At 40.4% G+C, this 23,930-nt stretch overlaps 40 non-coding genes and 3 pseudogenes across 40 annotated transcripts; all 43 read left to right on the forward strand.

Annotated features, from left to right (window-relative positions):
* On the forward strand, window positions 1–119 carry LOC130616380 (5S ribosomal RNA). The gene has a single exon (XR_008977462.1). It is a non-coding gene; the product is annotated as a 5S ribosomal RNA (ribosomal RNA).
* A 450-nt stretch (window positions 120–569) lies between these two features.
* On the forward strand, window positions 570–688 carry LOC130616755 (5S ribosomal RNA). The gene has a single exon (XR_008977834.1). It is a non-coding gene; the product is annotated as a 5S ribosomal RNA (ribosomal RNA).
* A 450-nt stretch (window positions 689–1,138) lies between these two features.
* On the forward strand, window positions 1,139–1,257 carry LOC130615476 (5S ribosomal RNA). The gene has a single exon (XR_008976565.1). It is a non-coding gene; the product is annotated as a 5S ribosomal RNA (ribosomal RNA).
* Window positions 1,258–1,707: 450 nt separating this feature from the next.
* Window positions 1,708–1,826, forward strand: LOC130616900 (5S ribosomal RNA). The gene has a single exon (XR_008977979.1). It is a non-coding gene; the product is annotated as a 5S ribosomal RNA (ribosomal RNA).
* A 419-nt stretch (window positions 1,827–2,245) lies between these two features.
* LOC130616959 (5S ribosomal RNA) lies at window positions 2,246–2,364 on the forward strand. Its single transcript, XR_008978038.1, has one exon. It is a non-coding gene; the product is annotated as a 5S ribosomal RNA (ribosomal RNA).
* A 450-nt stretch (window positions 2,365–2,814) lies between these two features.
* On the forward strand, window positions 2,815–2,933 carry LOC130618009 (5S ribosomal RNA). Its single transcript, XR_008979085.1, has one exon. It is a non-coding gene; the product is annotated as a 5S ribosomal RNA (ribosomal RNA).
* Window positions 2,934–3,383: 450 nt separating this feature from the next.
* On the forward strand, window positions 3,384–3,502 carry LOC130616901 (5S ribosomal RNA). The gene has a single exon (XR_008977981.1). It is a non-coding gene; the product is annotated as a 5S ribosomal RNA (ribosomal RNA).
* Window positions 3,503–3,918: 416 nt separating this feature from the next.
* Window positions 3,919–4,037, forward strand: LOC130616684 (5S ribosomal RNA). The gene has a single exon (XR_008977765.1). It is a non-coding gene; the product is annotated as a 5S ribosomal RNA (ribosomal RNA).
* A 450-nt stretch (window positions 4,038–4,487) lies between these two features.
* On the forward strand, window positions 4,488–4,606 carry LOC130616474 (5S ribosomal RNA). The gene has a single exon (XR_008977556.1). It is a non-coding gene; the product is annotated as a 5S ribosomal RNA (ribosomal RNA).
* A 450-nt stretch (window positions 4,607–5,056) lies between these two features.
* Window positions 5,057–5,175, forward strand: LOC130618388 (5S ribosomal RNA; annotated as a pseudogene).
* Window positions 5,176–5,625: 450 nt separating this feature from the next.
* On the forward strand, window positions 5,626–5,744 carry LOC130618389 (5S ribosomal RNA; annotated as a pseudogene).
* A 419-nt stretch (window positions 5,745–6,163) lies between these two features.
* On the forward strand, window positions 6,164–6,282 carry LOC130617797 (5S ribosomal RNA). The gene has a single exon (XR_008978874.1). It is a non-coding gene; the product is annotated as a 5S ribosomal RNA (ribosomal RNA).
* Window positions 6,283–6,729: 447 nt separating this feature from the next.
* On the forward strand, window positions 6,730–6,848 carry LOC130616362 (5S ribosomal RNA). Its single transcript, XR_008977445.1, has one exon. It is a non-coding gene; the product is annotated as a 5S ribosomal RNA (ribosomal RNA).
* A 450-nt stretch (window positions 6,849–7,298) lies between these two features.
* Window positions 7,299–7,417, forward strand: LOC130618223 (5S ribosomal RNA). The gene has a single exon (XR_008979297.1). It is a non-coding gene; the product is annotated as a 5S ribosomal RNA (ribosomal RNA).
* Window positions 7,418–7,867: 450 nt separating this feature from the next.
* LOC130618224 (5S ribosomal RNA) lies at window positions 7,868–7,986 on the forward strand. Its single transcript, XR_008979298.1, has one exon. It is a non-coding gene; the product is annotated as a 5S ribosomal RNA (ribosomal RNA).
* Window positions 7,987–8,433: 447 nt separating this feature from the next.
* LOC130616363 (5S ribosomal RNA) lies at window positions 8,434–8,552 on the forward strand. Its single transcript, XR_008977446.1, has one exon. It is a non-coding gene; the product is annotated as a 5S ribosomal RNA (ribosomal RNA).
* Window positions 8,553–9,002: 450 nt separating this feature from the next.
* LOC130618225 (5S ribosomal RNA) lies at window positions 9,003–9,121 on the forward strand. Its single transcript, XR_008979299.1, has one exon. It is a non-coding gene; the product is annotated as a 5S ribosomal RNA (ribosomal RNA).
* Window positions 9,122–9,540: 419 nt separating this feature from the next.
* On the forward strand, window positions 9,541–9,659 carry LOC130618218 (5S ribosomal RNA). The gene has a single exon (XR_008979293.1). It is a non-coding gene; the product is annotated as a 5S ribosomal RNA (ribosomal RNA).
* Window positions 9,660–10,109: 450 nt separating this feature from the next.
* LOC130616273 (5S ribosomal RNA) lies at window positions 10,110–10,228 on the forward strand. The gene has a single exon (XR_008977356.1). It is a non-coding gene; the product is annotated as a 5S ribosomal RNA (ribosomal RNA).
* Window positions 10,229–10,678: 450 nt separating this feature from the next.
* On the forward strand, window positions 10,679–10,797 carry LOC130618220 (5S ribosomal RNA). Its single transcript, XR_008979295.1, has one exon. It is a non-coding gene; the product is annotated as a 5S ribosomal RNA (ribosomal RNA).
* Window positions 10,798–11,247: 450 nt separating this feature from the next.
* On the forward strand, window positions 11,248–11,366 carry LOC130616274 (5S ribosomal RNA). The gene has a single exon (XR_008977357.1). It is a non-coding gene; the product is annotated as a 5S ribosomal RNA (ribosomal RNA).
* A 450-nt stretch (window positions 11,367–11,816) lies between these two features.
* Window positions 11,817–11,932, forward strand: LOC130618211 (5S ribosomal RNA). Its single transcript, XR_008979285.1, has one exon. It is a non-coding gene; the product is annotated as a 5S ribosomal RNA (ribosomal RNA).
* Window positions 11,933–12,382: 450 nt separating this feature from the next.
* Window positions 12,383–12,501, forward strand: LOC130619476 (5S ribosomal RNA). The gene has a single exon (XR_008980215.1). It is a non-coding gene; the product is annotated as a 5S ribosomal RNA (ribosomal RNA).
* A 450-nt stretch (window positions 12,502–12,951) lies between these two features.
* LOC130615715 (5S ribosomal RNA) lies at window positions 12,952–13,070 on the forward strand. Its single transcript, XR_008976802.1, has one exon. It is a non-coding gene; the product is annotated as a 5S ribosomal RNA (ribosomal RNA).
* A 450-nt stretch (window positions 13,071–13,520) lies between these two features.
* Window positions 13,521–13,639, forward strand: LOC130617648 (5S ribosomal RNA). Its single transcript, XR_008978724.1, has one exon. It is a non-coding gene; the product is annotated as a 5S ribosomal RNA (ribosomal RNA).
* Window positions 13,640–14,089: 450 nt separating this feature from the next.
* LOC130618151 (5S ribosomal RNA) lies at window positions 14,090–14,208 on the forward strand. The gene has a single exon (XR_008979226.1). It is a non-coding gene; the product is annotated as a 5S ribosomal RNA (ribosomal RNA).
* Window positions 14,209–14,627: 419 nt separating this feature from the next.
* LOC130617123 (5S ribosomal RNA) lies at window positions 14,628–14,746 on the forward strand. Its single transcript, XR_008978201.1, has one exon. It is a non-coding gene; the product is annotated as a 5S ribosomal RNA (ribosomal RNA).
* A 447-nt stretch (window positions 14,747–15,193) lies between these two features.
* LOC130616364 (5S ribosomal RNA) lies at window positions 15,194–15,312 on the forward strand. The gene has a single exon (XR_008977447.1). It is a non-coding gene; the product is annotated as a 5S ribosomal RNA (ribosomal RNA).
* Window positions 15,313–15,762: 450 nt separating this feature from the next.
* LOC130618274 (5S ribosomal RNA) lies at window positions 15,763–15,881 on the forward strand. Its single transcript, XR_008979348.1, has one exon. It is a non-coding gene; the product is annotated as a 5S ribosomal RNA (ribosomal RNA).
* A 419-nt stretch (window positions 15,882–16,300) lies between these two features.
* On the forward strand, window positions 16,301–16,419 carry LOC130615841 (5S ribosomal RNA). The gene has a single exon (XR_008976928.1). It is a non-coding gene; the product is annotated as a 5S ribosomal RNA (ribosomal RNA).
* Window positions 16,420–16,869: 450 nt separating this feature from the next.
* On the forward strand, window positions 16,870–16,988 carry LOC130616918 (5S ribosomal RNA). The gene has a single exon (XR_008977997.1). It is a non-coding gene; the product is annotated as a 5S ribosomal RNA (ribosomal RNA).
* A 450-nt stretch (window positions 16,989–17,438) lies between these two features.
* Window positions 17,439–17,557, forward strand: LOC130618682 (5S ribosomal RNA; annotated as a pseudogene).
* Window positions 17,558–18,006: 449 nt separating this feature from the next.
* On the forward strand, window positions 18,007–18,125 carry LOC130616395 (5S ribosomal RNA). The gene has a single exon (XR_008977478.1). It is a non-coding gene; the product is annotated as a 5S ribosomal RNA (ribosomal RNA).
* A 452-nt stretch (window positions 18,126–18,577) lies between these two features.
* Window positions 18,578–18,696, forward strand: LOC130615248 (5S ribosomal RNA). The gene has a single exon (XR_008976337.1). It is a non-coding gene; the product is annotated as a 5S ribosomal RNA (ribosomal RNA).
* A 450-nt stretch (window positions 18,697–19,146) lies between these two features.
* On the forward strand, window positions 19,147–19,265 carry LOC130617246 (5S ribosomal RNA). The gene has a single exon (XR_008978324.1). It is a non-coding gene; the product is annotated as a 5S ribosomal RNA (ribosomal RNA).
* Window positions 19,266–19,715: 450 nt separating this feature from the next.
* LOC130619488 (5S ribosomal RNA) lies at window positions 19,716–19,834 on the forward strand. Its single transcript, XR_008980227.1, has one exon. It is a non-coding gene; the product is annotated as a 5S ribosomal RNA (ribosomal RNA).
* Window positions 19,835–20,284: 450 nt separating this feature from the next.
* Window positions 20,285–20,403, forward strand: LOC130615716 (5S ribosomal RNA). Its single transcript, XR_008976804.1, has one exon. It is a non-coding gene; the product is annotated as a 5S ribosomal RNA (ribosomal RNA).
* A 450-nt stretch (window positions 20,404–20,853) lies between these two features.
* Window positions 20,854–20,972, forward strand: LOC130615260 (5S ribosomal RNA). The gene has a single exon (XR_008976349.1). It is a non-coding gene; the product is annotated as a 5S ribosomal RNA (ribosomal RNA).
* A 450-nt stretch (window positions 20,973–21,422) lies between these two features.
* Window positions 21,423–21,541, forward strand: LOC130615272 (5S ribosomal RNA). Its single transcript, XR_008976361.1, has one exon. It is a non-coding gene; the product is annotated as a 5S ribosomal RNA (ribosomal RNA).
* A 450-nt stretch (window positions 21,542–21,991) lies between these two features.
* On the forward strand, window positions 21,992–22,110 carry LOC130618344 (5S ribosomal RNA). Its single transcript, XR_008979417.1, has one exon. It is a non-coding gene; the product is annotated as a 5S ribosomal RNA (ribosomal RNA).
* Window positions 22,111–22,560: 450 nt separating this feature from the next.
* LOC130616871 (5S ribosomal RNA) lies at window positions 22,561–22,679 on the forward strand. The gene has a single exon (XR_008977951.1). It is a non-coding gene; the product is annotated as a 5S ribosomal RNA (ribosomal RNA).
* Window positions 22,680–23,129: 450 nt separating this feature from the next.
* Window positions 23,130–23,248, forward strand: LOC130619501 (5S ribosomal RNA). The gene has a single exon (XR_008980241.1). It is a non-coding gene; the product is annotated as a 5S ribosomal RNA (ribosomal RNA).
* A 450-nt stretch (window positions 23,249–23,698) lies between these two features.
* On the forward strand, window positions 23,699–23,817 carry LOC130615284 (5S ribosomal RNA). Its single transcript, XR_008976373.1, has one exon. It is a non-coding gene; the product is annotated as a 5S ribosomal RNA (ribosomal RNA).
* Window positions 23,818–23,930: the final 113 nt, after the last annotated feature.

Consider the following 23,930-nt stretch of genomic DNA (forward strand, 5'->3'; position numbering starts at 1 on the left):
GTCTACCACCATACCACGATGAACACACCTGTTCTCGTCCGATCACGGAAGTTAAGCATCGTAGGGCCGGGATAGTACTTGGATGGGGGACCGCCTGGGAACTCCCGGTGTCGTAGGCTATTGACTTTTTCACGTTACATTATTTATCATTACGACTGTGACGTATCTTTTTTACGCAATAGCCGCTGAGTAAATCAAGTAAGAGACATGATTAGAAGTTGCTTTCCCTTAAAAAGGGCTACAATCTTGCTGCAATAAATGCGCCACGTCGCAAATGAATGGATTAAGAGCGTCAGACAAAGAAAATGGCGATGTAGTTACTTTGCTAATTAACTTTGTCATATGAAAATTAAGTCTGAAAGTACCCCAGATTGCCTTCGTTGGAACTTTTTACCGGAAATCTTAAAGCGCATGGTTGTCGTAAATAATGGATAGCACTTGAAAAGAGCTTTCAAATGCACATAAACACGACCTATTTCGGATAATCCAGTCAAGAAATATGACCTTTAAAGTTTAAACCATTTTCGATGTAATGTGCTAATAAATCGTAGATATCTGCGCGTTTGTTTGTCCACGACCATACCACGATGAACACACCTGTTCTCGTCCGATCACGGAAGTTAAGCATCGTCGGGCCGGGATAGTACTTGGATGGGGAACCGCCTGGGAACTCCCGGTGTCGTAGGCTATTGACTTTTTCACGTTACATTATTTATCGTTACGACTGTGACGTATCTTTTTTACGCAATAGCCGCTGAGTAAATCAAGAAAGAGACATGATTAGAAGTTGCTTTCCCTTCAAAACGGCTACAATCGTGCTGCAATAAATTCGCCACGTCGCAAATGAATGGATTACGAGCGTCAGACAAAGAAAATGGCGATGTACTTACTTTGCTAACTAACTTTGTCATATGAAAATTAAGTCTGAAAGTACCCTAGATTGCATTCGTTGGAACTTTTTACCGGAAATCTTAAAGCGCATGGTTGTCGTAAGTAATGGATAGCGCTTAAAAAGAGCTTTCAAATGCACATAAACATGACCTATTTCGGATAATCCAGTCAAGAAATATGATCTTTAAAGTTTAAACCATTTTCGATGTAATGTGCTAATGAATCGTAGATATCTGCCCGTTTGTTTGTCTACGACCATACCACGATGAACACACCTGTTCTCGTCCGATCACGGAAGTTAAGCATCGTAGGGCCGGGATAGTACTTGGATGGGGTACCGCCTGGGAACTCCCGGTGTCGTAGGCTATTGACTTTTTCACGTTACATTATTTATCATTACGACTGTGACGTATCTTTTTTACGCAATAGCCGCTGAGTAAATCAAGTAAGAGACATGATTAGAAGTTGATTTCCCTTAAAAAGGGCTACAATCTTGCTGCAATAAATGCGCCACGTCGCAAATGAATGGATTAAGAGCGTCAGACAAAGAAAATGGCGATGTAGTTACTTTGCTAATTAACTTTGTCATATGAAAATTATGACTGAAAGTACCCTAGATTGCCTTCGTTGGAACTTTTTACCGGAAATCTTAAAGCGCATGGTTGTCGTAAATAATGGATAGCGCTTGAAAAGAGCTTTCAAATGCACATAAACACGACCTATTTCGGATAATCCAGTCAAGAAATATGACCTTTAAAGTTTAAACCATTTTTGATGGAATGTGCTAATAAATCGTAGATATCTGCCCGTTTGTTTGTCTACGACCATACCACGATGAACACACCTGTTCTCGTCCGATCACGGAAGTTAAGCATCGTCGGACCGGGATAGTACATGGATGGGGGACCGCCTGGGAACTCCCGGTGTCGTAGGCTATTGACTTTTTCACGTTACAATATTTATCACTACGACTGTGACGTATCTTTTTTACGCAATAGCCACTGAGTAAATCAAGAAAGAGACATGATTAGAAGTTGCTTTCCCTTCAAAACGGCTACAATCGTGCTGCAGTAAATTCGCCACGTCGCAAATGAATGGATTACGAGCGTCAGACAAAGAAAAGTCATATGAAAATTAAGTCTGAAAGTACCCTAAATTGCCTTCGTTGGAACTTTTTACCGGAAATCTTAAAGCGCATTATTGTCGTAAAGAATCTATAGCGCTTAAAAAGAGCTTTCAAATGCACATAAACACGAACTATTTCCGATCACCCAGTCAAGAATTATGCTCTTTAAAATTTGAACCATTTTCGATGTAATGTGCTAATAAATCGTAGATATCTACCCGTATGTTTGTCTACGACCATACCACGATGAACACACCTGTTATCGTCCGATCACGGAAGTTAAGCATCGTCGGGCCGGGATAGTACTTGGATGGGGGACCGCCTGGGAACTCCCGGTGTCGTAGGCTATTGACTTTTTCACGTTACATTATTTATCGTTACGACTGTGACGTATCTTTTTTACGCAATAACCGCTGAGTAAATCAAGAAAGAGACAAGATTAGAAGTTGCCTTCCCTTCAAAACGGCTACAATCCTGCTGCAATAAATTCGCCACGTCGCAAATGAATGGATTACGAGCGTCAGACAAAGAAAATGGCGATGTACTTACTTTGCTAACTAACTTTGTCATATGAAAATTAAGTCTGAAAGTACCCTAGATTGCCTTCGTTGGAACTTTTTACCGGAAATCTTAAAGCGCATGGTTGTCGTAAATAATGGATAGCGCTTGAAAAGAGCTTTCAAATGCACATAAACACGACCTATTTCGGATAATCCAGTCAAGAAATATGACCTTTAAAGTTTAAACCATTTTCGATGGAATGTGCTAATAAATCGTAGATATCTGCCCGTTTGTTTGTCTACGACCAAATCACGATGAACACACCTGTTCTCGTCCGATCACGGAAGTTAAGCATCGTCGGACCGGGATAGTACATGGATGGGGGACCGCCTGGGAACTCCCGGTGTCGTAGGCTATTGACTTTTTCACGTTACATTATTTATCGTTACGACTGTGACGTATCTTTTTTACGCAATAACCGCTGAGTAAATCAAGAAAGAGACAAGATTAGAAGTTGCCTTCCCTTCAAAACGGCTACAATCGTGCTGCAATAAATTCGCCACGTCGCAAATGAATGGATTACGAGCGTCAGACAAAGAAAATGGCGATGTACTTACTTTGCTAACTAACTTTGTCATATGAAAATTAAGTCTGAAAGTACCCTAGATTGCTTTCGTTGGAACTTTTTACCGGAAATCTGAAAGCGCATGGTTGTCGTAAATAATGGATAGCGCTTGAAAAGAGCTTTCAAATGCACATAAACACGACCTATTTCGGATAATCCAGTCAAGAAATATGACCTTTAAATTTTAAACCATTTTCGATGGAATGTGCTAATAAATCGTAGATATCTGCCCGTTTGTTTGTCTACGACCATACCACGATGAACACACCTGTTCTCGTCCGATCACGGAAGTTAAGCATCGTCGGACCGGGATAGTACATGGATGGGGGACCGCCTGGGAACTCCCGGTGTCGTAGGCTATTGACTTTTTCACGTTACAATATTTATCACTACGACTGTGACGTATCTTTTTTACGCAATAGCCACTGAGTAAATCAAGAAAGAGACATGATTAGAAGTTGCTTTCCCTTCAAAACGGCTACAATCGTGCTGCAGTAAATTCGCCACGTCGCAAATAAATGGATTACGAGCGTCAGACAAAGAAAAGTCATATGAAAATTAAGTCTGAAAGTACCCTAGATTGCATTCGTTGGAACTTTTTACCGGAAATCTTAAAGCGCATGGTTGTCGTAAGTAATGGATAGCGCTTAAAAAGAGCTTTCAAATGCACATAAACATGACCTATTTCGGATAATCCAGTGAAGAAATATGAGCATTAAAGTTTAAACCATTTTCGATGTATTGTGCTAATGAATCGTAGATATCTGCTTGTTTGTTCTACGACCATACCACGATGAACACACCTGTTCTCGTCCGATCACGGCAGTTAAGCATCGTCGGGCCGGGATAGTACTTGGATGGGGGACCGTCTGGGAACTCCCGGTGTCGTAGGCTATTGACTTTTTCACGTTACATTATTTATCATTACGACTTTGACGTATCTTTTTTACGCAATAGCCGCTGAGTAAATCAAGTAAGAGACATGATTAGAAGTTGCTTTCCCTTAAAAAGGGCTACAATCTTGCTGCAATAAATGCGCCACGTCGCAAATAAATGGATTAAGAGCGTCAGACAAAGAAAATGGCGATGTAGTTACTTTGCTAATTAACTTTGTCATATGAAAATTAAGACTGAAAGTACCCTGGATTGCCTTCGTTGGAACTTTTTACCGGAAATCTTAAAGCGCATGGTTGTCGTAAATAATGAATAGCGCTTGAAAAGAGCTTTCAAATGCACATAAACACGACCTATTTCGGATAATCCAGTCAAGAAATATGACCTTTAAAGTTTAAACCATTTTCGATGTAATGTGCTAATAAATCGTAGATATCTGCCCGTTTGTTTGTCTACGACCATACCACGATGAACACACCTGTTCTCGTCCGATCACGGCAGTTAAGCATCGTCGGGCCGGGATAGTACTTGGATGGGGGACCGCCTTGGAACTCCCGGTGTCGTAGGCTATTGACTTTTTCACGTTACATTATTTATCATTACGACTTTGACGTATCTTTTTTACGCAATAGCCGCTGAGTAAATCAAGTAAGAGACATGATTAGAAGTTGCTTTCCCTTAAAAAGGGCTACAATCTTGCTGCAATAAGTGCGCCACGTCGCAAATAAATGGATTAAGAGCGTCAGACAAAGAAAATGGCGATGTAGTTACTTTGCTAATTAACTTTGTCATATGAAAATTATGACTGAAAGTACCCTAGATTGCCTTCGTTGGAACTTTTTACCGGAAATCTTAAAGCGCATGGTTGTCGTAAATAATGGATAGCGCTTGAAAAGAGCTTTCAAATGCACATAAACACGACCTATTTCCGATAATCCAGTCAAGAAATATGACCTTGAAAGTTTAAACCATTTTCGATGGAATGTGCTAATAAATCGTAGATATCTGCCCGTTTGTTTGTCTACGAACATACCACGATGAACACACCTGTTCTCGTCCGATCACGGAAGTTAAGCATCGTCGGGCTGGGATAGTAAATGGATGGGGGACCGCCTGGGAACTCCCGGTGTCGTAGGCTATTGACTTTTTCACGTTACAATATTTATCATTACGACTGTGACGTATCTTTTTTACGCAATAGCCACTGAGTAAATCAAGAAAGAGACATGATTAGAAGTTGCTTTCCCTTAAAAAGGGCTACAATCTTGCTGCAATAAGTGCGCCACGTCGCAAATAAATGGATTAAGAGCGTCAGACAAAGAAAATGGCGATGTAGTTACTTTGCTAATTAACTTTGTCATATGAAAATTAAGGCTGAAAGTACCCTGGATTGCCTTCGTTGGAACTTTTTACCGGAAATCTTAAAGCGCATGGTTGTCGTAAATAATGGATAGCGCTTGAAAAGAGCTTTCAAATGCACATAAACACGACCTATTTCGGATAATCCAGTCAAGAAATATGACCTTGAAAGTTTAAACCATTTTCGATGGAATGTGCTAATAAATCGTAGATATCTGCCCGTTTGTTTGTCTACGAACATACCACGATGAACACACCTGTTCTCGTCCGATCACGGAAGTTAAGCATCGTCGGGCTGGGATAGTAAATGGATGGGGGACCGCCTGGGAACTCCCGGTGTCGTAGGCTATTGACTTTTTCACGTTACAATATTTATCATTACGACTGTGACGTATCTTTTTTACGCAATAGCCACTGAGTAAATCAAGAAAGAGACATGATTAGAAGTTGCTTTCCCTTCAAAACGGCTACAATCGTGCTGCAGTAAATTCGCCACGTCGCAAATGAATGGATTACGAGCGTCAGACAAAGAAAAGTCATATGAAAATTAAGTCTGAAAGTACCCTAAATTGCCTTCGTTGGAACTTTTTACCGGAAATCTTAAAGCGCATTATTGTCGTAAAGAATCGATAGCGCTTAAAAAGAGCTTTCAAATGCACATAAACACGAACTATTTCCGATCACCCAGTCAAGAATCATGCTCTTTAAAATTTGAACCATTTTCGATGTAATGTGCTAATAAATCGTAGATATCTACCCGTATGTTTGTCTACGACCATACCACGATAAACACACCTTTTCTCGTCCGATCACGGAAGTTAAGCATCGTCGGGCCGGGATAGTACTTGGATGGGGGACCGCCTGGGAACTCCCGGTGTCGTAGGCTATTGACTTTTTCACGTTACATTATTTATCATTACGACTGTGACGTATCTTTTTTACGCAATAGCCGCTGAGTAAATCAAGAAAGAGACATGATTAGAAGTTGCCTTCCCTTCAAAACGGCTACAATCGTGCTGCAATAAATTCGCCACGTCGCAAATGAATGGATTACGAGCGTCAGACAAAGAAAATGGCGATGTACTTACTTTGCTAACTAACTTTGTCATATGAAAATTAAGTCTGAAAGTACCCTAGATTGCATTCGTTGGAACTTTTTACCGGAAATCTTAAAGCGCATGGTTGTCGTAAGTAATGGATAGCGCTTAAAAAGAGCTTTCAAATGCACATAAACATGACCTATTTCGGATAATCCAGTGAAGAAATATGATCATTAAAGTTTAAACCATTTTCGATGTAATGTGCTAATGAATCGTAGATATCTGCTTGTTTGTTCTACGACCATACCACGATGAACACACCTGTTCTCGTCCGATCACGGCAGTTAAGCATCGTCGGGCCGGGATAGTACTTGGATGGGGGACCGCCTGGGAACTCCCGGTGTCGTAGGCTATTGACTTTTTCACGTTACATTATTTATCATTACGACTTTGACGTATCTTTTTTACGCAATAGCCGCTGAGTAAATCAAGTAAGAGACATGATTAGAAGTTGCTTACCCTTAAAAAGGGCTACAATCTTGCTGCAATAAATGCGCCACGTCGCAAATGAATGGATTAAGAGCGTCAGACAAAGAAAATGGCGATGTAGTTACTTTGCTAATTAACTTTGTCATATGAAAATTAAGACTGAAAGTACCCTGGATTGCCTTCGTTGGAACTTTTTACCGGAAATCTTAAAGCGCATGGTTGTCGTAAATAATGGATAGCGCTTGAAAAGAGCTTTCAAATGCACATAAACACGACCTATTTCGGATAATCCAGTCAAGAAATATGACCTTTAAAGTTTAAACCATTTTCGATGGAATGTGCTAATAAATCGTAGATATCTGCCCGTTTGTTTGTCTACGACCATACCACGATGAACACACCTGTTCTCGTCCGATCACGGAAGTTAAGCATCGTCGGGCTGGGATAGTAAATGGATGGGGGACCGACTGGGAACTCCCGGTGTCGTAGGCTATTGACTTTTTCACGTTACATTATTTATCATTACGACTGTGACGTATCTTTTTTACGCAATAGCCGCTGAGTAAATCAAGAAAGAGACATGATTAGAAGTTGCCTTCCCTTCAAAACGGCTACAATCGTGCTGCAATAAATTCGCCACGTCGCAAATGAATGGATTACGAGCGTCAGACAAAGAAAATGGCGATGTACTTACTTTGCTAACTAACTTTGTCATATGAAAATTAAGTCTGAAAGTACCCTAGATTGCATTCGTTGGAACTTTTTACCGGAAATCTTAAAGCGCATGGTTGTCGTAAGTAATGGATAGCGCTTGAAAAGAGCTTTCAAATGCACATAAACATGACCTATTTCGGATAATCCAGTCAAGAAATATGACCTTTAAAGTTTAAACCATTTTCGATGGAATGTGCTAATAAATCGTAGATATCTGCCCGTTTGTTTGTCTACGACCATACCACGATGAACACACCTGTTCTCGTCCGATCACGGAAGTTAAGCATCGTCGGGCTGGGATAGTAAATGGATGGGGGACCGACTGGGAACTCCCGGTGTCGTAGGCTATTGACTTTTTCACGTTACATTATTTATCATTACGACTGTGACGTATCTTTTTTACGCAATAGCCGCTGAGTAAATCAAGAAAGAGACATGATTAGAAGTTGCCTTCCCTTCAAAACGGCTACAATCGTGCTGCAATAAATTCGCCACGTCGCAAATGAATGGATTACGAGCGTCAGACAAAGAAAATGGCGATGTACTTACTTTGCTAACTAACTTTGTCATATGAAAATTAAGTCTGAAAGTACCCTAGATTGCATTCGTTGGAACTTTTTACCGGAAATCTTAAAGCGCATGGTTGTCGTAAGTAATGGATAGCGCTTAAAAAGAGCTTTCAAATGCACATAAACATGACCTATTTCGGATAATCCAGTGAAGAAATATGATCATTAAAGTTTAAACCATTTTCGATGTAATGTGCTAGTGAATCGTAGATATCTGCTTGTTTGTTCTACGACCATACCACGATGAACACACCTGTTCTCGTCCGATCACGGCAGTTAAGCATCGTCGGGCCGGGATAGTACTTGGATGGGGGACCGCCTGGGAACTCCCGGTGTCGTAGGCTATTGACTTTTTCACGTTACATTATTTATCATTACGACTTTGACGTATCTTTTTTACGCAATAGCCGCTGAGTAAATCAAGTAAGAGACATGATTAGAAGTTGCTTACCCTTAAAAAGGGCTACAATCTTGCTGCAATAAATGCGCCACGTCGCAAATGAATGGATTAAGAGCGTCAGACAAAGAAAATGGCGATGTAGTTACTTTGCTAATTAACTTTGTCATATGAAAATTAAGACTGAAAGTACCCTGGATTGCCTTCGTTGGAACTTTTTACCGGAAATCTTAAAGCGCATGGTTGTCGTAAATAATGGATAGCGCTTGAAAAGAGCTTTCAAATGCACATAAACACGACCTATTTCGGATAATCCAGTCAAGAAATATGACCTTTAAAGTTTAAACCATTTTCGATGGAATGTGCTAATAAATCGTAGATATCTGCCCGTTTGTTTGTCTACGACCATACCACGATGAACACACCTGTTCTCGTCCGATCACGGAAGTTAAGCATCGTCGGGCTGGGATAGTAAATGGATGGGGGACCGACTGGGAACTCCCGGTGTCGTAGGCTATTGACTTTTTCACGTTACAATATTTATCATTACGACTGTGACGTATCTTTTTTACGCAATAGCCACTGAGTAAATCAAGAAAGAGACATGATTAGAAGTTGCTTTCCCTTCAAAACGGCTACAATCGTGCTGCAGTAAATTCGCCACGTCGCAAATGAATGGATTACGAGCGTCAGACAAAGAAAAGTCATATGAAAATTAAGTCTGAAAGTACCCTAAATTGCCTTCGTTGGAACTTTTTACCGGAAATCTTAAAGCGCATTATTGTCGTAAAGAATCGATAGCGCTTAAAAAGAGCTTTCAAATGTACATAAACACGAACTATTTCCGATCACCCAGTCAAGAATTATGCTCTTTAAAATTTGAACCATTTTCGATGTAATGTGCTAATAAATCGTAGATATCTACCCGTATGTTTGTCTACGACCATACCACGATAAACACACCTTTTCTCGTCCGATCACGGAAGTTAATCATCGTCGGGCCGGGATAGTACTTGGATGGGGGACCGCCTGGGAACTCCCGGTGTCGTAGGCTATTGACTTTTTCACGTTACATTATTTATCATTACGACTGTGACGTATCTTTTTTACGCAATAGCCGCTGAGTAAATCAAGAAAGAGACATGATTAGAAGTTGCTTTCCCAGCAAAACGGCTACAATCGTGCTGCAATAAATGCGCCACGTCGCAAATTAATGGATTACGAGCGTCAGACAAAGAAAATGGCGATGTACTTACTTTGCTAACTAACTTTGTAATATGAAAATTAAGTCTGAAAGTAGCCTAGATTGCATACGTTGGAACTTTTTACCGGAAATCTTAAAGCGCATGGTTGTCGTAAATGATGGATAGCGCTTAAAAAGAGCTTTCAAATGCACATAAACATGACCTATTTCGGATAATCCAGTCAAGAAATATGACCCTTAAAGTTTAAACCATTTTCGATGTATTGTGCTAATAAATCGTAGATATCTGCCCGTTTGTTTGTCTACGACCATACCACGATGAACACACCTGTTCTCGTCCGATCACGGAAGTTAAGCATCGTCGGGCCGGGATAGTACTTGGATGGGGGACCGCCTGGAAACTCCCGGTGTCGTAGGCTATTGACTTTTTCATGTTACATTATTTATCATTACGACTGTGACGTATCTTTTTTACGCAATAGCCGCTGAGTAAATCAAGTAAGAGACATGATTAGAAGTTGCTTTCCCTTAAAAAGGGCTACAATCTTGCTGCAATAAATGCGCCACGTCGCAAATGAATGGATTAAGAGCGTCAGACAAAGAAAATGGCGATGTAGTTACTTTGCTAATTAACTTTTTCATATGAAAATTAAGACTGAAAGTACCCTAGATTGCCTTCGTTGGAACTTTTTACCGGAAATCTTAAAGCGCATTATTGTCGTAAAGAATCGATAGCGCTTAAAAAGAGCTTTCAAATGCACATAAACACGAACTATTTCCGATCACCCAGTCAAGAATTATGATCTTTAAAATTTGAACCATTTTCGATGTAATGTGCTAATAAATCGTAGATATCTGCCCGTATGTTTGTCTACGACCATACCACGATAAACACACCTTTTCTCGTCCGATCACGGAAGTTAATCATCGTCGGGCCGGGATAGTACTTGGATGGGGGACCGCCTGGGAACTCCCGGTGTCGTAGGCTATTGACTTTTTCACGTTACATTATTTATCATTACGACTGTGACGTATCTTTTTTACGCAATAGCCGCTGAGTAAATCAAGAAAGAGACATGATTAGAAGTTGCTTTCCCAGCAAAACGGCTACAATCGTGCTGCAATAAATGCGCCACGTCGCAAATTAATGGATTACGAGCGTCAGACAAAGAAAATGGCGATGTACTTACTTTGCTAACTAACTTTGTAATATGAAAATTAAGTCTGAAAGTAGCCTAGATTGCATACGTTGGAACTTTTTACCGGAAATCTTAAAGCGCATGGTTGTCGTAAATGATGGATAGCGCTTAAAAAGAGCTTTCAAATGCACATAAACATGACCTATTTCGGATAATCCAGTCAAGAAATATGACCCTTAAAGTTTAAACCATTTTCGATGTATTGTGCTAATAAATCGTAGATATCTGCCCGTTTGTTTGTCTACGACCATACCACGATGAACACACCTGTTCTCGTCCGATCACGGAAGTTAAGCATCGTCGGGCCGGGATAGTACTTGGATGGGGGACCGCCTGGAAACTCCCGGTGTCGTAGGCTATTGACTTTTTCATGTTACATTATTTATCATTACGACTGTGACGTATCTTTTTTACGCAATAGCCGCTGAGTAAATCAAGTAAGAGACATGATTAGAAGTTGCTTTCCCTTAAAAAGGGCTACAATCTTGCTGCAATAAATGCGCCACGTCGCAAATGAATGGATTAAGAGCGTCAGACAAAGAAAATGGCGATGTAGTTACTTTGCTAATTAACTTTTTCATATGAAAATTAAGACTGAAAGTACCCTAGATTGCCTTCGTTGGAACTTTTTACCGGAAATCTTAAAGCGCATTATTGTCGTAAAGAATCGATAGCGCTTAAAAAGAGCTTTCAAATGCACATAAACACGAACTATTTCCGATCACCCAGTCAAGAATTATGATCTTTAAAATTTGAACCATTTTCGATGTAATGTGCTAATAAATCGTAGATATCTGCCCGTATGTTTGTCTACGACCATACCACGATGAACACACCTGTTCTCGTCCGATCACGGAAGTTAAGCATCGGGCCTGGATAGTACTTGGATGGGGGACCGCCTGGGAACTCCCGGTGTCGTAGGCTATTGACTTTTTCACGTTACATTATTAATCATTACGACTGTGACGTATCTTTTTTACGCAATAGCCGCTGAGTAAATCAAGAAAGAGACATGATTAGAAGTTGCTTTCCCAGCAAAACAGCTACAATCGTGCAGCAATAAATGCGCCACGTCGCAAATGAATGGATTACGAGCGTCAGACAAAGAAAATGGCGATGTACTTACTTTGCTAATTAACTTTGTCATATGAAAATTAAGACTGAAAGTACCCTAGTTTGCCTTCGTTGGAACTTTTTACCGGAAATCTTAAAGCGCATTATTGTCGTAAAGAATCGATAGCGCTTAAAAAGAGCTTTCAAATGCACATAAACACGAACTATTTCCGATCACCCAGTCAAGAATTATGATCTTTAAAATTTGAACCATTTTCGATGTAATGTGCTAATAAATCGTAGATATCTGCCCGTATGTTTGTCTACGACCATACCACGATGAACACACCTGTTCTCGTCCGATCACGGAAGTTAAGCATCGTCGGGCCGGGATAGTACTTGGATGGGGGACCGCCTGGGAACTCCCGGTGTCGTAGGCTATTGACTTTTTCACGTTACATTATTAATCATTACGACTGTGACGTCTCTTTTTTACGCAATAGCCGCTGAGTAAATGAAGAAAGAGACATGATTAGAAGTTGCTTTCCCAGCAAAACGGCTACAATCGTGCTGCAATAAATGCGCCACGTCGCAAATGAATGGATTACGAGCGTCAGACAAAGAAAATGGCGATGTACTTACTTTGCTAACTAACTTTGTCATATGAAAATTAAGTTTGAAAGTACCCTAAATTGCCTTCGTTGGAACTTTTTACCGGAAATCTTAAAGCGCATTATTGTCGTAAAGAATCGATAGCGCTTAAAAAGAGCTTTCAAATGCACATAAACACGAACTATTTCCGATCACCCAGTCAAGAATTATGATCTTTAAAATTTGAACCATTTTTGATGTAATGTGCTAATAAATCGTAGATATCTGCCCGTATGTTTGTCTGCGACCATACCACGATGAACACACCTGTTCTCGTCCGATCACGGAAGTTAAGCATCGTCGGGCCGGGATAGTACTTGGATGGGGGACCGCCTGGGAACTCCCGGTGTCGTAGGCTATTGACTTTTTCACATTACATTATTAATCATTACGACTGTGACGTATCTTTTTTACGAAATAGCCGCTGAGTAAATCAAGTAAGAGACATGATTAGAAGTTGCTTTCCCAGCAAAACGGCTACAATCGTGCTGCAGTAAATTCGCCACGTCGCAAATGAATGGATTACGAGCGTCAGACAAAGAAAATGGCGATGTACTTACTTTGCTAACTAACTTTGTCATATGAAAATTAAGTCTGAAAGTACCCTAGATTGCATTCGTTGGAACCTTTTACCGGAAATCTTAAAGCGCATTATTGTCGTAAAGAATCGATAGCGCTTAAAAAGAGCTTTCAAATGCACATAAACACGAACTATTTCCGATCACCCAGTCAAGAATTATGCTCTTTAAAATTTGAACCATTTTCGATTTAATGTGCTAATAAATCGTAGATATCTACCCGTATGTTTGTCTACGACCATACCACGATGAACACACCTGTTATCGTGCGATCACGGAAGTTAAGCATCGTCGGGCCGGGATAGTACTTGGATGGGGGACCGCCTGGGAACTCCCGGTGTCGTAGGCTATTGACTTTTTCACGTTACATTATTTATCGTTACGACTGTGACGTATCTTTTTTACGCAATAACCGCTGAGTAAATCAAGAAAGAGACAAGATTAGAAGTTGCCTTCCCTTCAAAACGGCTACAATCGTGCTGCAATAAATTCGCCACGTCGCAAATGAATGGATTACGAGCGTCAGACAAAGAAAATGGCGATGTACTTACTTTGCTAACTAACTTTGTCATATGAAAATTAAGTCTGAAAGTACCCTAGATTGCCTTCGTTGGAACTTTTTACCGGAAATCTTAAAGCGCATGGTTGTCGTAAATAATGGATAGCGCTTGAAAAGAGCTTTCAAATGCACATAAACACGACCTATTTCGGATAATCCAGTCAAGAAATATGACCTTTAAAGTTTAAACCATTTTCGATGGAATGTGCTAATAAATCGTAGATATCTGCCCGTTTGTTTGTCTACGACCATACCACGATGAACACACCTGTTCTCGTCCGATCACGGAAGTTAAGCATCGTCGGACCGGGATAGTACATGGATGGGGAACCGCCTGGGAACTCCCGGTGTGGTAGGCTATTGACTTTTTCACGTTACAATATTTATCACTACGACTGTGACGTATCTTTTTTACGCAATAGCCACTGAGTAAATCAAGAAAGAGACATGATTAGAAGTTGCTTTCCCTTCAAAACGGCTACAATCGTGCTGCAGTAAATTCGCCACGTCGCAAATGAATGGATTACGAGCGTCAGACAAAGAAAAGTCATATGAAAATTAAGTCTGAAAGTACCCTAAATTGCCTTCGTTGGAACTTTTTACCGGAAATCTTAAAGCGCATTATTGTCGTAAAGAATTGATAGCGCTTAAAAAGAGCTTTCAAATGCACATAAACACGAACTATTTCCGATCACCCATTCAAGAATTATGCTCTTTAAAATTTGAACCATTTTCGATGTAATGTGCTAATAAATCGTAGATATCTACCCGTATGTTTGTCTACGACCATACCACGATCAACACACCTGTTCTCGTCCGATCACGGAAGTTAAGCATCGTCGGGCCGGGATAGTACTTGGATGGTGGACCGCCTGGGAACTCCCGGTGTCGTAGGCTATTGACTTTTTCACGTTACATTATTTATCGTTACGACTGTGACGTATCTTTTTTACGCAATAGCCGCTGAGTAAATCAAGAAAGAGACATGATTAGAAGTTGCCTTCCCTTCAAAACGGCTACAATCGTGCTGCAATAAATTCGCCACGTCGCAAATGAATGGATTACTAGCGTCAGACTAAGAAAATGGCGATGTACTTACTTTGCTAACTAACTTTGTCATATGAAAATTAAGTCTGAAAGTACCCTAGATTGCATTCGTTGGAACTTTTTACCGGAAATCTTTAAGCGCATGGTTGTCGTAAGTAATGGATAGCGCTTAAAAAGAGCTTTCAAATGCACATAAACATGACCTATTTCGGATAATCCAGTGAAGAAATATGATTATTAAAGTTTAAACCATTTTCGATGTAATGTGCTAATGAATCGTAGATATCTGCTTGTTTGTTCTACGACCATACCACGATGAACACACCTGTTCTCGTCCGATCACGGCAGTTAAGCATCGTCGGGCCGGGATAGTACTTGGATGGGGGACCGCCTGGGAACTCCCGGTGTCGTAGGCTATTGACTTTTTCACGTTACATTATTTATCATTACGACTTTGACGTATCTTTTTTACGAAATAGCCGCTGAGTAAATCAAGTAAGAGACATGATTAGAAGTTGCTTTCCCTTAAAAAGGGCTACAATCTTGCTGCAATAAATGCGCCACGTCGCAAATGAATGGATTAAGAGCGTCAGACAAAGAAAATGGCGATGTAGTTACTTTGCTAATTAACTTTGTCATATGAAAATTAAGACTGAAAGTACCCTGGATTGCCTTCGTTGGAACTTTTTACCGGAAATCTTAAAGCGCATGGTTGTCGTAAATAATGGATAGCGCTTGAAAAGAGCTTTCAAATGCACATAAACACGACCTATTTCGGATAATCCAGTCAAGAAATATGACCTTTAAAGTTTAAACCATTTTCGATGGAATGTGCTAATAAATCGTAGATATCTGCCCGTTTGTTTGTCTACGACCATACCACGATGAACACACCTGTTCTCGTCCGATCACGGAAGTTAAGCATCGTCGGGCTGGGATAGTAAATGGATGGGGGACCGCCTGGGAACTCTCGGTGTCGTAGGCTATTGACTTTTTCACGTTACAATATTTATAATTACGACTGTGACGTATCTTTTTTACGCAATAGCCACTGAGTAAATCAAGAAAGAGACATGATTAGAAGTTGCTTTCCCTTCAAAACGGCTACAATCGTGCTGCAGTAAATTCGCCACGTCGCAAATGAATGGATTACGAGCGTCAGACAAAGAAAAGTCATATGAAAATTAAGACTGAAAGTACCCTAGATTGCCTTCGTTGGAACTTTTTACCGGAAATCTTAAAGCGCATTATTGTCGTAAAGAATCGATAGCGCTTAAAAAGAGCTTTCAAATGCACATAAATACGAACTATTTCCGATCACCCAGTCAAGAATTATGATCTTTAAAATTTGAACCATTTTCGATGTAATGTGCTAATAAATCGTAGATATCTGCCCGTATGTTTGTCTACGACCATACCACGATGAACACACCTGTTCTCGTCCGATCACGGAAGTTAAGCATCGTCGGGCCGGGATAGTACTTGGATGGGGTACCGCCTGGGAACTCCCGGTGTCGTAGGCTATTGACTTTTTCACGTTACATTATTAATCATTACGACTGTGACGTCTCTTTTTTACGCAATAGCCGCTGAGTAAATCAAGAAAGAGACATGATTAGAAGTTGCTTTCCCAGCAAAACGGCTACAATCGTGCTGCAATAAATGCGCCACGTCGCAAATGAATGGATTACGAGCGTCAGACAAAGAAAATGGCGATGTACTTACTTTGCTAACTAACTTTGTCATATGAAAATTAAGTCTGAAAGTACCCTAAATTGCCTTCGTTGGAACTTTTTACCGGAAATCTTAAAGCGCATTATTGTCGTAAAGAATCGATAGCGCTTAAAAAGAGCTTTCAAATGCACATAAACACGAACTATTTCCGATCACCCAGTCAAGAATTATGATCTTTAAAATTTGAACCATTTTCGATGTAATGTGCTAATAAATCGTAGATATCTGCCCGTATGTTTGTCTGCGACCATACCACGATGAACACACCTGTTCTCGTCCGATCACGGAAGTTAAGCATCGTCAGGCCGGGATAGTACTTGGATGGGGGACCGCCTGGGAACTCCCGGTGTCGTAGGCTATTGACTTTTTCACGTTACATTATTAATCATTACGACTGTGACGTATCTTTTTTACGCAATAGCCGCTGAGTAAATCAAGAAAGAGACATGATTATAAGTTGCTTTCCCAGCAAAACGGCTACAATCGTGCTGCAATAAATGCGCCACGTCGCAAATGAATGGATTACGAGCGTCAGACAAAGAAAATGGCGATGTACTTACTTTGCTAACTAACTTTATCATATGAAAATTAAGTCTGAAAGTACCCTAGATTGCATTCGTTGGAACTTTTTACCGGAAATCTTAAAGCGCATGGATGTCGTAAATAATGGATAGCGCTTAAAAAGAGCTTTCAAATGCACATAAACACGAACTATTTCGGATAAACCAGTCAAGAAATATGATCTTTAAAGCTTTAACCATTTTCGATGTAATGTGCTAATAAATCGTAGATATCTGCGCGTTTGTTTGTCTACGACCATACCACGATGAACTCACCTGTTCTCGTCCGATCACGGAAGTTAAGCATCGTCGGGCCGGGATAGTACTTGGATGGGGGAACCGCCAGAAACTCCTGGTTTCGTAGGCTATTGACTTTTTCACGTTACATTATTTATCATTACGACTGTGACGCATTTTTTTACGAAATAGCCGCTGAGTAAATCAAGTAAGAGACATGATTAGAAGTTACTTTCCCTTAAAAAGGGCTACAATCTTGCTGAAATAAATGCGCCACGTCGCAAATGAATGGATTAAGAGCGTCAGACAAAGAAAATGGCGATGTAGTTACTTTGCTAATTAACTTTGTCATATGAAAAAAAAGTCTGAAAGTACCCCAGATTGCCTTCGTTGGAACTTTTTACCGGAAATCTTAAAGCGCATTATTGTCGTAAAGAATCGATAGCGCTTAAAAAGAACTTTCAAATGCACATACACACGAACTATTTCCGATCACCCAGTCAAGAATTATGATCTTTAAAATTTGAACCATTTTCGATGTAATGTGCTAATAAATCGTAGATATCTGCCCGTATGTTTGTCTACAACCATACCACGATGAACACACCTGTTCTCGTCCGATCACGGAAGTTAAGCATCGTCGGGCCGGGATAGTACTTGGATGGGGGACCGCCTGGGAACTCCCGGTGTCGTAGGCTATTGACTTTTTCACGTTACATTATTAATCATTACGACTGTGACGTCTCTTTTTTACGCAATAGCCGCTGAGTAAATCAAGAAAGAGACATGATTAGAAGTTGCTTTCCCAGCAAAACGGCTACAATCGTGCTGCAATTCATATGCGCCACGTCGCAAATGAATGGATTACGAGCGTCAGACAAAGAAAATGGCGATGTACTTACTTTGCTAACTAACTTTGTCATATGAAAATTAAGTCTGAAAGTACCCTAAATTGCCTTCGTTGGAACTTTTTACCGGAAATCTTAAAGCGCATTATTGTCGTAAAGAATCGATAGCGCTTAAAAAGAGCTTTCAAATGCACATAAACACGAACTATTTCCGATCACTCAGTCAAGAATTATGATCTTTAAAATTTGAACCATTTTCGATGTAATGTGCTAATAAATCGTAGATATCTGCCCGTTTGTTTGTCTACGACCATACCACGATGAACACACCTGTTCTCATCCGATCACGGAAGTTAAGCATCGTCGGGCCGGGATAGTACTTGGATGGGGGACCGCCTGGGAACTCCCGGTGTCGTAGGCTATTGACTTTTTCACGTCACATTATTTATCATTACGGCTGTGACGTATCTTTTTTACGCAATAGCCGCTGAGTAAATCAAGTAAGAGACATGATTAGAAGTTACTTTCCCTTAAAAAGGGCTACAATCTTGCTGCAATAAATGCGCCACGTCGCAAATGAATGGATTAAGAGCGTCAGACAAAGAAAATGGCGATGTAGTTACTTTGCTAATTAACTTTGTCATATGAAAAATAAGTCTGAAAGTACCCCAGATTGCCTTCGTTGGAAATTTTTACCGGAAATCTTAAAGCGCATGGTTGTCGTAAATAATGGATAGCGCTTGAAAAGAGCTTTCAAATGCACATAAATACGACCTATTTCGGATAATCCAGTTAAGAAATATGACCTTTAATGTTTAAACCATTTTCGATGTAATGTGCTAATAAATCGTAGATATCTGCCCGTTTGTTTGTCTACGACCATACCACGATGAACACACCTGTTCTCATGCGATCACGGAAGTTAAGCATCGTCGGGCCGGGATAGTACTTGGATTGGGGACCGCCTGGGAACTCCCGGTGTCGTAGGCTATTGACTTTTTCACGTTACATTATTTATCATTACGACTGTGACGTATCTTTTTTACGCAATAACCGCTGAGTAAATCAAGTAAGAGACATGATTAGAAGTTGCTTTCCCTTAAAAAGGGCTACAATCTTGCTGCAATAAATTCGCCACGTCGCAAATGAATGGATTACGAGCGTCAGACAAAGTAAATGGCGATGTACTTACTTTGCTAACTAACTTTGTCATATGAAAATTAAGTCTGAAAGTACCCTAAATTGCCTTCGTTGGAACTTTTTACCGGAAATCTTAAAGTGCATGGTTGTCGTAAATAATGGATAGCGCTTAAAAAGAGCTTTCAAATGCACATAAACACGAACTATTTCCGATCACCCAGTCAAGAATTATGATCTTTAAAATTTGAACCATTTTCGATGTAATGTGCTAATAAATCGTAGATATCTGCCCGTATGTTTGTCTACGACCATACCACGATGAACACACCTGTTCTCGTCCGATCACGGAAGTTAAGCATCGTCGGGCCGGGATAGTACTTGGATGGGGGACCGCCTGGGAACTCCCGGTGTCGTAGGCTATTGACTTTTTCACGTTACATTATTAATCATTACGACTAAGACGTCTCTTTTTTACGCAATAGCCGCTGAGTAAATCAAGAAAGAGACATGATTAGAAGTTGCTTTCCCAGCAAAACGGCTACAATCGTGCTGCAATAAATGCGCCACGTCGCAAATGAATGGATTACGAGCGTCAGACAAAGAAAATGGCGATGTACTTACTTTGCTAACTAACTTTGTCATATGAAAATTAAGTCTGAAAGTACCCTAAATTGCCTTCGTTGGAACTTTTTACCGGAAATCTTAAAGCGCATTATTGTCGTAAAGAATCGATAGCGCTTAAAAAGAGCTTTCAAATGCACATAAACACAAACTATTTCCGATCACCCAGTCAAGAATTATGATCTTTAAAATTTGAACCATTTTCGATGTAATGTGCTAATAAATCGTAGATATCTGCCCGTATGTTTGTCTGCGACCATACCACGATGAACACACCTGTTCTCGTCCGATCACGGAAGTTAAGCATCGTCGGGCCGGGATAGTACTTGGATGGGGGACCGCCTGGGAACTCCCGGTGTCGTAGGCTATTGACTTTTTCACGTTACATTATTAATCATTACGACTGTGACGTATCTTTTTTACGCAATAGCCGCTGAGTAAATCAAGAAAGAGACATGATTATAAGTTGCTTTCCCAGCAAAACGGCTACAATCGTGCTGCAATAAATGCGCCACGTCGCAAATGAATGGATTAAGAGCGTCAGACAAAGAAAATGGCAATGTAGTTACTTTGCTAATTAACTTTGTCATATGAAAATTAAGACTGAAAGTACCCTAGATTGCCTTCGTTGGAACTTTTTACCGGAAATCTTAAAGCGCATGGTTGTCGTAATTAGTGGATAGCGCTTAAAAAGAGCTTTCAAATGCACATAAACACGACCTATTTCGGATAATCCAGTCAAGAAATATGACCTTTAAAATTTAAACCATTTTCGATGTAATGTGCTAATAAATCGTAGATATCTGCCCGTTTGTTTGTCTACGACCATACCACGATGAACACACCTGTTCTCATCCGATCACGGAAGTTAAGCATCGTCGGGCCGGGATAGTACTTGGATGGGGGACCGCCTGGGAACTCCCGGTGTCGTAGGCTATTGACTTTTTCACGTCACATTATTTATCATTACGGCTGTGACGTATCTTTTTTACGCAATAGCCGCTGAGTAAATCAAGTAAGAGACATGATTAGAAGTTACTTTCCCTTAAAAAGGGCTACAATCTTGCTGCAATAAATGCGCCACGTCGCAAATGAATGGATTAAGAGCGTCAGACAAAGAAAATGGCGATGTAGTTACTTTGCTAATTAACTTTGTCATATGAAAAATAAGTCTGAAAGTACCCCAGATTGCCTTCGTTGGAACTTTTTACCGGAAATCTTAAAGCGCATGGTTGTCGTAAATAATGGATAGCGCTTGAAAAGAGCTTTCAAATGCACATAAATACGACCTATTTCGGATAATCCAGTTAAGAAATATGACCTTTAATGTTTAAACCATTTTCGATGTAATGTGCTAATAAATCGTAGATATCTGCCCGTTTGTTTGTCTACGACCATACCACGATGAACACACCTGTTCTCATCCGATCACGGAAGTTAAGCATCGTCGGGCCGGGATAGTACTTGGATGGGGGACCGCCTGGGAACTCCCGGTGTCGTAGGCTATTGACTTTTTCACGTCACATTATTTATCATTACGGCTGTGACGTATCTTTTTTACGCAATAGCCGCTGAGTAAATCAAGTAAGAGACATGATTAGAAGTTACTTTCCCTTAAAAAGGGCTACAATCTTGCTGCAATAAATGCGCCACGTCGCAAATGAATGGATTAAGAGCGTCAGACAAAGAAAATGGCGATGTAGTTACTTTGCTAATTAACTTTGTCATATGAAAAATAAGTCTGAAAGTACCCCAGATTGCCTTCGTTGGAACTTTTTACCGGAAATCTTAAAGCGCATGGTTGTCGTAAATAATGGATAGCGCTTGAAAAGAGCTTTCAAATGCACATAAATACGACCTATTTCGGATAATCCAGTTAAGAAATATGACCTTTAATGTTTAAACCATTTTCGATGTAATGTGCTAATAAATCGTAGATATCTGCCCGTTTGTTTGTCTACGACCATACCACGATGAACACACCTGTTCTCATGCGATCAGGGAAGTTAAGCATCGTCGGGCCGGGATAGTACTTGGATTGGGGACCGCCTGGGAACTCCCGGTGTCGTAGGCTATTGACTTTTTCACGTTACATTATTTATCATTACGACTGTGACGTATCTTTTTTACGCAATAACCGCTGAGTAAATCAAGTAAGAGACATGATTAGAAGTTGCTTTCCCTTAAAAAGGGCTACAATCTTGCTGCAATAAATTCGCCACGTCGCAAATGAATGGATTACGAGCGTCAGACAAAGTAAATGGCGATGTACTTACTTTGCTAACTAACTTTGTCATATGAAAATTAAGTCTGAAAGTACCCTAAATTGCCTTCGTTGGAACTTTTTACCGGAAATCTTAAAGTGCATGGTTGTCGTAAATAATGGATAGCGCTTAAAAAGAGCTTTCAAATGCACATAAACACGAACTATTTCCGATCACCCAGTCAAGAATTATGATCTTTAAAATTTGAACCATTTTCGATGTAATGTGCTAATAAATCGTAGATATCTGCCCGTATGTTTGTCTACGACCATACCACGATGAACACACCTGTTCTCGTCCGATCACGGAAGTTAAGCATCGTCGGGCCGGGATAGTACTTGGATTGGGGACCGCCTGGGAACTCCCGGTGTCGTAGGCTATTGACTTTTTCACGTTACATTATTTATCATTACGACTGTGACGTATCTTTTTTACGCAATAACCGCTGAGTAAATCAAGTAAGAGACATGATTAGAAGTTGCTTTCCCTTAAAAAGGGCTACAATCTTGCTGCAATAAATTCGCCACGTCGCAAATGAATGGATTACGAGCGTCAGACAAAGTAAATGGCGATGTACTTACTTTGCTAACTAACTTTGTCATATGAAAATTAAGTCTGAAAGTACCCTAAATTGCCTTCGTTGGAACTTTTTACCGGAAATCTTAAAGTGCATGGTTGTCGTAAATAATGGATAGCGCTTAAAAAGAGCTTTCAAATGCACATAAACACGAACTATTTCCGATCACCCAGTCAAGAATTATGATCTTTAAAATTTGAACCATTTTCGATGTAATGTGCTAATAAATCGTAGATATCTGCCCGTATGTTTGTCTACGACCATACCACGATGAACACACCTGTTCTCGTCCGATCACGGAAGTTAAGCATCGTCGGGCCGGGATAGTACTTGGATGGGGGACCGCCTGGGAACTCCCGGTGTCGTAGGCTATTGACTTTTTCACGTTACATTATTAATCATTACGACTGTGACGTCTCTTTGTTACGCAATAGCCGCTGAGTAAATCAAGAAAGAGACATGATTAGAAGTTGCTTTCCCAGCAAAACGGCTACAATCGTGCTGCAATAAATGCGCCACGTCGCAAATGAATGGATTACGAGCGTCAGACAAAGAAAATGGCGATGTACTTACTTTGCTAACTAACTTTGTCATATGAAAATTAAGTCTGAAAGTACCCTAAATTGCCTTCGTTGGAACTTTTTACCGGAAATCTTAAAGCGCATTATTGTCGTAAAGAATCGATAGCGCTTAAAAAGAGCTTTCAAATGCACATAAACACGAACTATTTCCGATCACCCAGTCAAGAATTATGATCTTTAAAATTTGAACCATTTTCGATGTAATGTGCTAATAAATCGTAGATATCTGCCCGTTTGTTTGTCTACGACCATACCACGATGAACACACCTGTTCTCATCCGATCACGGAAGTTAAGCATCGTCGGGCCGGGATAGTACTTGGATGGGGGACCGCCTGGGAACTCCCGGTGTCGTAGGCTATTGACTTTTTCACGTCACATTATTTATCATTACGGCTGTGACGTATCTTTTTTACGCAATAGCCGCTGAGTAAATCAAGTAAGAGACATGATTAGAAGTTACTTTCCCTTAA

Source organism: Hydractinia symbiolongicarpus, chromosome 11, assembly GCF_029227915.1.
Source record: "Hydractinia symbiolongicarpus strain clone_291-10 chromosome 11, HSymV2.1, whole genome shotgun sequence".
In the NCBI taxonomy this organism is placed as follows: domain Eukaryota; kingdom Metazoa; phylum Cnidaria; class Hydrozoa; order Anthoathecata; family Hydractiniidae; genus Hydractinia; species Hydractinia symbiolongicarpus.